Below are 8,617 nucleotides of genomic sequence, written 5' to 3' on the forward strand. Positions count from 1 at the left end.
AGAGATGTACACAGGGAATATTCATGTTCAAAGAAGTAGAAAATTCAAAATGTTCAAGAACTTTTACAAATTTAAGACCAAGCTTTAGAGAAGACTGAAGACCCTTTGCCCTTGCTGATTACAGCTGGCAATGAGGATACTCAGCTCTCCTGGGAGATCTTTATACCTCTTTTATAAATAAATCTGTTGTTCAGTGGTCTTCTGCATAGTACAGCTTTTTACTCACCTTAATGAAGAATATGCAATTAAAAAAAAAAAAGTATATGGCAAAAAAAGAAAAAGATCAGTTTAGAAATGGACACTGTTAATAAGAAAGTAATTAACTGGTTATGTGACTGCAGAGAATGAACGGATAGAAGTTTTATAGCCATGTGAGGAAGAACAGAACAATTTCTTAGGAGCTCAAATCAGTTCTGATGCACTTCATTAACATGAGGAAATAAGGCAGGGCTAGGGTTTTTATTTTATCCTACTGCAGAAATAGGAAGGCTTTTGGCCAACTCACAGCTTTTACTTTACGTTAGTTGTGTCTTATCAAGTTTCATATCTTCATGAAGTTCATTACTTTCACACTGAAGGTGATTCTTATGTCAGTTTTATATCACCTTACAGTTCCTTTTTTCTTTTTTCCAGATCAAAACATAGAAAATGCACGGTAACCTCCTAAAATGGATGTGGGTTTATGTTCATTGTAATTGTTAACACTATTCTGTCGTTTGTAATTCTGGTGTAGGAACACAGAGCCAGAAATCACCCGCCATCTGGCGGCTCTTACATTCTCCTTAGTTGCCCCTGTGGTCACCAGCATTTCCAAATGTGCACATCATCATTTAATTCCCTTTGTATGCGCTATAAACATTAGCTAGCCGGGATAGCATCACATTTGTGAGACACCTAAGTTCAGTCCCTTCTGATTTGGAGATGATGGACCAAGTGACAGACAGTCCGTACAACTTTCCCACTGTGACAGGAGAGTGAGTGCTCCCCCATCGGGCTGAGAGGGCTGTGTAGTGATGGTCTGGCTAGTTGTGAGAGTCACTTCCTAGTGGACATCTACTGTTGCATAAACAGTGTGGATAACTGGATTAAGATGCTTAAAATATTTGGCATGGGAAAGCATGTAGGAGCAACCACTCCAAGTAAAAAAAACATTGACTGTCTGGACACGTAACTCTATGGGGAAGAAACCACCAACACAAAGTGAAGGCATTTTGCATTGACTTCATTAAGGCTTGCACAGCTAATGCGCTTCCTTACAGCAGCAGCAATACTGGTTGCTGTAGTATCAACTGCAGTAAAGGAGTCAACTTCCATCAACACCTTTTGTCTAGACATGCTAGGATGCTATGGAGAAGTCCTAGGGGTTGGTAGTGTTAAAGAGTTGTTCCATGTGTCTACCCCAAAAAATCCTGACCTTCAGAATACAATGTAAATGGAGGTGTACCACTCTCCATGATGATGCTCCAGCATATAGGAGGTAAGAAAGTATGCTCTGAAGGTAAATGCTCTGAATATGTACCCTGCTAAAATCGGACTTTTCTCCTTGGTCTGCAAAGAGTGAGGACAGAGATGAAGAATTGTCATCCTAGTGACAAAAGTTGATCTGCTAAGCATAAAACTAACTTAATCTGCTTTGCTATTACTTTAATTGCTTCAACTTCATTTTTAAAATGAAGAAAGAAGGAAAACTGGAGGAAGGATAAGAGACCCTCCTCCTTTCACACATCTCTACCAAAATTTGCTTTGAAATAGCTCTTGACTTCCACTTCAGCGTATCTTCTTGGGAAGGTGTGGTATCTCTTGTGATACTGTCAGTTTGTCCATATGTACATTTTGGCTGATGCAGCTGATGAACAATTCCTTAAGTCTGTCTTTTTATTGAAGACAAAGAATTTTTTTTTCATTGTTCCATCTTCATTTTTTGGTGTGCTTAAGACATTTCTCGTTTTCCTCTCTTTTTGATTATGCTTATATACTGACAGTGAGGGGAAGGATCCTGGTTTGTTCCTAATGTGGGTGAAATGTGAAAGTGTTTATGAGCAGACCTTCATCTCAGGCTGGAGGCGAGCAAGAGCAGCACATATCATTTTACATTCCTCCTTCTTGCTCTACAGTCATTTCCTCAGAAAAGAACAAGAGTCAGCTGGGTCAGATTTGGGGTCCAGCCTTACTGGATCAGCTTAATGTGGTATGCAAGTCAATGGATTGAAGCTTCCACGGACTGGGAAATAATTGCATCTGCAGTCAGTGTGTGCCCCACACGATGAAAGCTCCATCAAAACCAGCTCATTTGGCTTTCACTTCTCATTAGCTTAATGCACAATGCTCTGGTCCAGCTGGAAATGGTGTAGAAAATTAGAGGGTTTAATCGTTGTTAACATTATTTGTTGTTTTTACAGTATTCTTCTTCCGCAAGACTTGAAGTGCTTTGTAGCAGCCGTTTCACATTGGCCATATATCATTGTTCAGTAGTAAGCTTTACTGTCCGGCTGGCCACAGTAATGTTGATACACTTTTGAGGAAGAGCTGGGATTAATCATCTCAGAAACGTGAGTTTAGCAAGGGAATCCAGGGAAGAGATAAAAATAGGATAAAATGAGAAAAAAACATGTATATGCTGGTTAGTCAAAAATGTTTCTTTCCTTTGTCTATGGGAATCATATCCTTTAGCTGGAAATGCCTTATAAATTACACAGAACAAGTTACAAGAAAACACTGAAAACTATAAATGGAAGCACATGAATTCTAAACCATACTATTTTTGAGGAGCAAATCACTGAGCTTCCCTATCCCCACATTCAAGCTAAATAAACACATCAAAGACTGAGCCAGTGTTGCTCCTACGAATAGTTGTCAATGAGAGATTCCGCTCCCTATTTTTTCACCTAGAATGAAATCATTAAAGTAATAACCACAGAGGCACATGGACACAGACCCCCATGGTCAGCCCAGGGAAAATTCTGCTGAGAAAATACCCAGCAACCTCACACAGAGGGAGACACACGTAAATGTGCTCTTTGTCCTAAGGAGAGAAAGTTCACTTGAGTAATTTTTAGGTCGGTGGTTTCTATCATGTTTTGACTCTCAACAGCAAAACAAGCTCAGCAAATCCTGAAATGACGGGGTGTGTATTTAGTGCAGATGTCCATGAGGCAGGTGATAGAAGAGACAATGCAGCCTCAAAAAGAGTAATCAAGAGGCAGTTCATCGTGCTTGAAACACAGCTGTTGTATGAGATAGCATTTTCTTTTGCTGTGTAAACCAAAGCAGCTTTCAGCCAGCTGTGTGACACTTATCCAGCTGCCCAAAGAGCACCAGAGTACTCGGTACTGGTGAGAAGTAGGGCACTCACTGGGTATTCTAGCTGGATTTCCAAGTATTTCTTCTCCTCTGTTATTAAAAGGATCAGATTGAGCAGCTGCTTTATAACTATATACTGCGGTTATGCCTAAAGACCGTACCTGACATGGACAGCTTCACCCTAGGCACCGTGCAAACACTGAGAGCAAGCCTTGTTCCACAGAGCTTTCAAACACGTAAGTGAAAGGTGGCAGAAACCCATAACAGAGAAGAGGACATGTTAGAGGGAGCAGAAGCTGGGGCTGTCGTTGTCTGTACGCACCAGACAGGGGTGAGTGCAGCTGCGTTTCACTGAGATCTGACATATCAGGGTAATTGCTATGCACTGGCACTCCAGTTCTCACAGCCTCTGCTTCCCCATGCTGGAAGCTCAGCTCAGTATGGTAGGAGGATGGTAAGAAGTACAGTATCTATTGCAAGAGCACAGGATGACATTTTCAGGTAAGACTGATGGAGCTGGACGGAGCAGCAAAGCAGAGAGGGGATGCGAAAAGCCGTGCCCTGAGCAAAGGAGGAGGTGGGTCACAAACTGCGTGGTATCTCTGTCCCTGGCCGAACTGCTCATTCAGATACGGGTTACTCATTCACATAAAGAAGATGAATGGGATTTATCCCTAAGCATGCTTCAATAAACAGATAGCTTGCAATTTTCCTGTGAAACTGAGTGTTAAGAATGTCGTGCTGTTAGAGTAGCATGGGAGAGAAATTGCTGCCCCCAGTATGTTTCATTTGTCTTTGGTATAAAGTTATTGGTTTTTTCTTGCTCACATTTTAAAGGGATTTTACCCAGGAAAAGAAATAGAAGCAGGTCTTCATGAGGGTCTGCCTGCCTCCCTTCTGCTTTGTGCTATGCAAAATGCAGGGGAAGAAAAAAACATATCAGCAAACCAGAGTGGCTATTTGACTGGTTTGCACCCTTCTGCTCCCAAATGGTGATCAGGGCTGGTTCAGCATAAAATGTGTGGTCTTTCCACACAAGAGACTGTGGCCCAAAAGGAGTAACCTGCTTGTGAAGGAAGGGAGCACTCATCATATATCACACAGACAGGCAAAGGAGACAGCAGAGAGAGTCTTGAGTCTCAGGCATTTCTGAGCCTCTGGGAAGAAACCCAATTTTTTGTCAGGGAGAAGTCATATTCCATCATCTTTATCTGTCGCTAAGTAAAATCATAACAAACCAGCTTAACAGCAGGAACATTCCTCAAAGCGTAAGGATTGGTTATTTATTGCATACTGTATGTATCTCTCTGTCAGTTTATACAGCATCTCTGGTACAGATGTTCAAGCTCTGATAACAAATGATATAAATTGCACACGTGGCAAACAACTTGTAGAATAGGATACCACTACCAAAAAACACATATGCCTACATGTATACTTAGCAGAGACAGCGTGAGTCACGTAAGGGACTCCATAGGGAGACCAGCTCCCCATGGCTCTCATGCTGGCACAGATGTAATGGGTCCTTTATATTTGTGAGCTATTAGTGGTGTGCCTGCACTATTAGCTATTCTGATAAAAACATGGTAAAGTTGGAAAGAGCTTGAGACATTGAGGTTTCCTCCTTGAGTTGCGCACATAGTCTAACATTCCCATGCCTTCATAAAAGTCTACAGCTTTGTTAGGAAAGTGAATTAGGTGCCTACTGCATAATATTCTGCCTTTAGATGGGTTGTGTTAGGTACCGAAATGATCCAATTCATGCAGACACCAACTGTGCCTGGCACTGACAGTCTTTCCATCATGGATTTACAAAGCTCCCAATCAGGGGTGTCGCATCCCAGGATTTTCTGTTAGGACTCATGCTCGGTCCCATTCTGGCAAAATATTTGCCATCTCAGGTGGACAAGGGGAAAAAATGGACTATATCAGTGATTAAAGGCAATTGTGGACTTTAATGAGATTTTTTGGTAATGTTCTAGATGCAATTGCAGCAGGTTGTCCAGGAAACTGAAGCTAAAGTTCTTATTCCACATGTAAAACTGCTAAGACTTTCCTGGAAATGTTTAACGAGGAAGAAGCAAGCATATGCTGAAGCTATTTTAAGTTATACAGAACGTATAAAAAAAAAATTAGATTCAGCCCAACAGGATAATGCAAAGTGTTGAAGTTTTGTTTTAGCTGAAAAATTTGCAGTTAGGCCCAGTTGTCACCAAAGCCTTGGAGAGTTGGACATGAAGCTCCGATGATGTTGCATTTACACTTTGTTCACATGGCTCCCGACTCTGCTGTAATGATTTCTGCAGGCTACAGGGCACTAAGCTAAGAAGCTGTCATCTAGATTTCAATTCAGGTTTCTAGGAATCCGTGGTGTGTAGGTCCAGCATCCTAACTCAGGCTTGTAGGAACAAAGTGTGATATTTAAAAGCCTGCTCAGGAATGAGAGCACAGCAGTCAGTCCTTACACTTGGCAGTAATTAGATATCTGCCCATCATTTCCCACCCACCCTTGCTGTGCACCTCTATAGACCTGCTTCACTAAGCTTCCCAGTGGGGTGAGTTAACTAGGTGGAGAACTTACCAGGCTGTACTGGTTTTTGTGTCACCCTCTTTAGATCATGCTGGTTGAGAGCTGCATTGCGTTGCGCAGATGTGGACTTAGCCTTTCTGTGCCTCAGTTGCCAAAGGCTTAACAAGGAAAATAGCAACACATTTTTCATCAGTGATTAAATATGTGCAAAACTGGGGGTGGTGGGGTGTTCTCCAATGCTGTGGCGATGAAGATTGTATAAGTGTGAGAAATTTTACTGTTGGTTGAAGTTACGGACTTTGGTAGGTGTCCTACTTTCAAAAGGAGCTGGAGAAGAGGCTGCTTTGCCTTCTGGGGAGGTTTTGGAAGAGCTGAACGTCCCTTCAGAAGACAGATAGCTGAAAGGGCACAGATCAGCAGAAACTTTCTGTAGAACCTGTTAATACTGAGAACATACAGTCTTGGGGCAAGGTCTAGCTCTATTTTTGTGTCCACGGATTATCTGCTGCTCTTTTGGGTGCTAATTTCGTAACGCACACTGCTGTACTCCTGCCACAGAGGCGACACATTCATGAATGCCCAGGCTTGTACATTAAAGACCAAAACTCAGGTGAAAGGCAAGGTAGCGGTCATTACTAGAAGATCAGCATTTCTCAGAAGATAATTGCCACACATTTCCTATGGTGATTATGAAAATAGCATGGGACCTGCAAATCAGAATGCATTTACCTGGCACAGATATTGACTTTTCCAAGAGCAAATAATGTTTCCAGTAAAGAGAACATCTCCCCTAGGATTTTAGAGCTGGACCTCAGAAAACATCCACTTTATACTAAAAAGGCTTATCAAATCCCTAGCACAAATACAGTCTAGGTGAAAAAAATACTTTATAAATGTCCAATTTGTGGGACAAGGAGAAGGCACTGGTTATGGCAGGCAATGTAAGATCCTTGTGCCTGAAAAGGCTCAACATGTTTTTTCTTTTCTGATCGCTGCCTGTGCATTCAAGCTTAGCAGATGGCACCAAGCCCTCTCAAATGAGCCTTTGCAGACTGACCCTGCTACCTTCCTCCTAGCAAAGCTGTACGTAAAACAGGAGGAAAGAGAGCATACTCTCTAGGACACTGCACCTGTACCACAAATTAATTGTAAAAATCAGTTGGTTCTCACTCCACATTTAGAAAAACATGAATTCACATCTTCCATCTCAAAGAAAAGTAGGTGCAGAATGTCTCCATTTAATTGTGTAACAGGACATAGTGTAAGCCCTTGGTGCATGCTTTAAATTACATTCTTTTCCTTGCTTGATTTCATTTGACTTTTCCTTTGTGCTGTCGAATATTCCTGCTGTTCTACACAGGTAGAATCAGCTGAATGCAAATGTCACCGCTGCAGAGAGATCACGCACAAGTCTATCCCCTGCCAGAACCTCGAGTCCTCTGTCAGCTTTTTACATCAGGGAATTTCATATTCATGGAAGAGAGTAGGGGCAGATCATGGCACAGTATCCCCTGCTTAGGTGCTTAAACTTTCTTGACTTCAAATTCTGCACATTTGATTCTGCAACACATTCAAAATAGAGGTTACAGCTGATGTCCTCCAGAGATAATGTGGCTAAGAGGCACCAGGTTCTGTACTAAGAGCAGCACAAGGAGGTGTTGCATCCTTGAGTCCCCAGAGAGAACAATGGGGTAGCTGGGTGAATTCACATCAATTCAGGAGAGGCCTTTGGTGCATGTTTGTGGGGACAAACAAGGAGGTGAGACACCTTTGCTGTCCCCTCCTTCCCAGCATTATGCAGCAAACGTAAAAACACCCTAGGTTTAGAGCTGGGATGCAAACTCAGCTGAAAATCCTAGTGAGTGTTCCTAAAGCTTGGCCACTCAGGAGCATTTGGAACACAGATGCTAATTGCCTCCTGAAATACTCTTGAATGTCTTCATGCTGTCAGATGGCTTTTTTCTTGTGAGCTACACAAGATGTTGCAGCTTACAGCATCCTTTTATGTCAGCAGTATCTCCTGATCATGCAGTGATTCCTTATGCACTGTCCCTGGGAAATCAGTGAGGCTAGCAGGTTTCCCGGAAGGGAACAGAGACTGTTGGAGTGATTCAGACTGATTGCTCTGCCGAATGCCACATTCACTCTGTGGAAGCTGAGTGCCCCTCAGGTTATCTCAACAGAGCAATAACTTACGTAAAGTGATGGCTAGTTCATTTTGGAGGGAGACTATGCTATTTGGAAAGCCAGTTTCTCATTTTTCGCTAGACAACAGCTGCAAGCAGAAAAAATTGTTAGTGCCCAACAGTTCACTAGGACACATGTTCCTTTGCAGAAGTCAAAAGCACTGTAGCAGTATAAACTAATGCTGGATCTGCCAAGGGCATACTTCTTGCACAGAGGAATAGTGCTTTTTTAATACAAGTCCCTGCTGAATATCTGAAAATGTAACTGTACAGCAAGCAAATCATCATCATCATTCAAGGAAACAGCTCTGTACCATAGGAGGTACCATAATATTATATTGGCATTTAATGGGATATACGATATTCACCCATTATTGACTGGGAATGGCACCTCTGGTTAAGATTGTCTGATGCTTCCCTCTCTAAAACTGTTTTGATTATAAGCTTATTGTGCCCTTCATGCTGAAATTTTTCATGCCAACTATTTACTTCAGCCTGAATTCTTCGAGTACATTCTAGCCAAATTGAATTAACTGATTTAATAAACTCATCATTTTATTACCTGTAAAAAAAATATGGTGAGCATTTTTTTTTCCAAAAA

Source organism: Leptosomus discolor, chromosome 7, assembly GCF_034619465.1.
Source record: "Leptosomus discolor isolate bLepDis1 chromosome 7, bLepDis1.hap2, whole genome shotgun sequence".
NCBI lineage: Eukaryota > Metazoa > Chordata > Aves > Leptosomiformes > Leptosomidae > Leptosomus > Leptosomus discolor.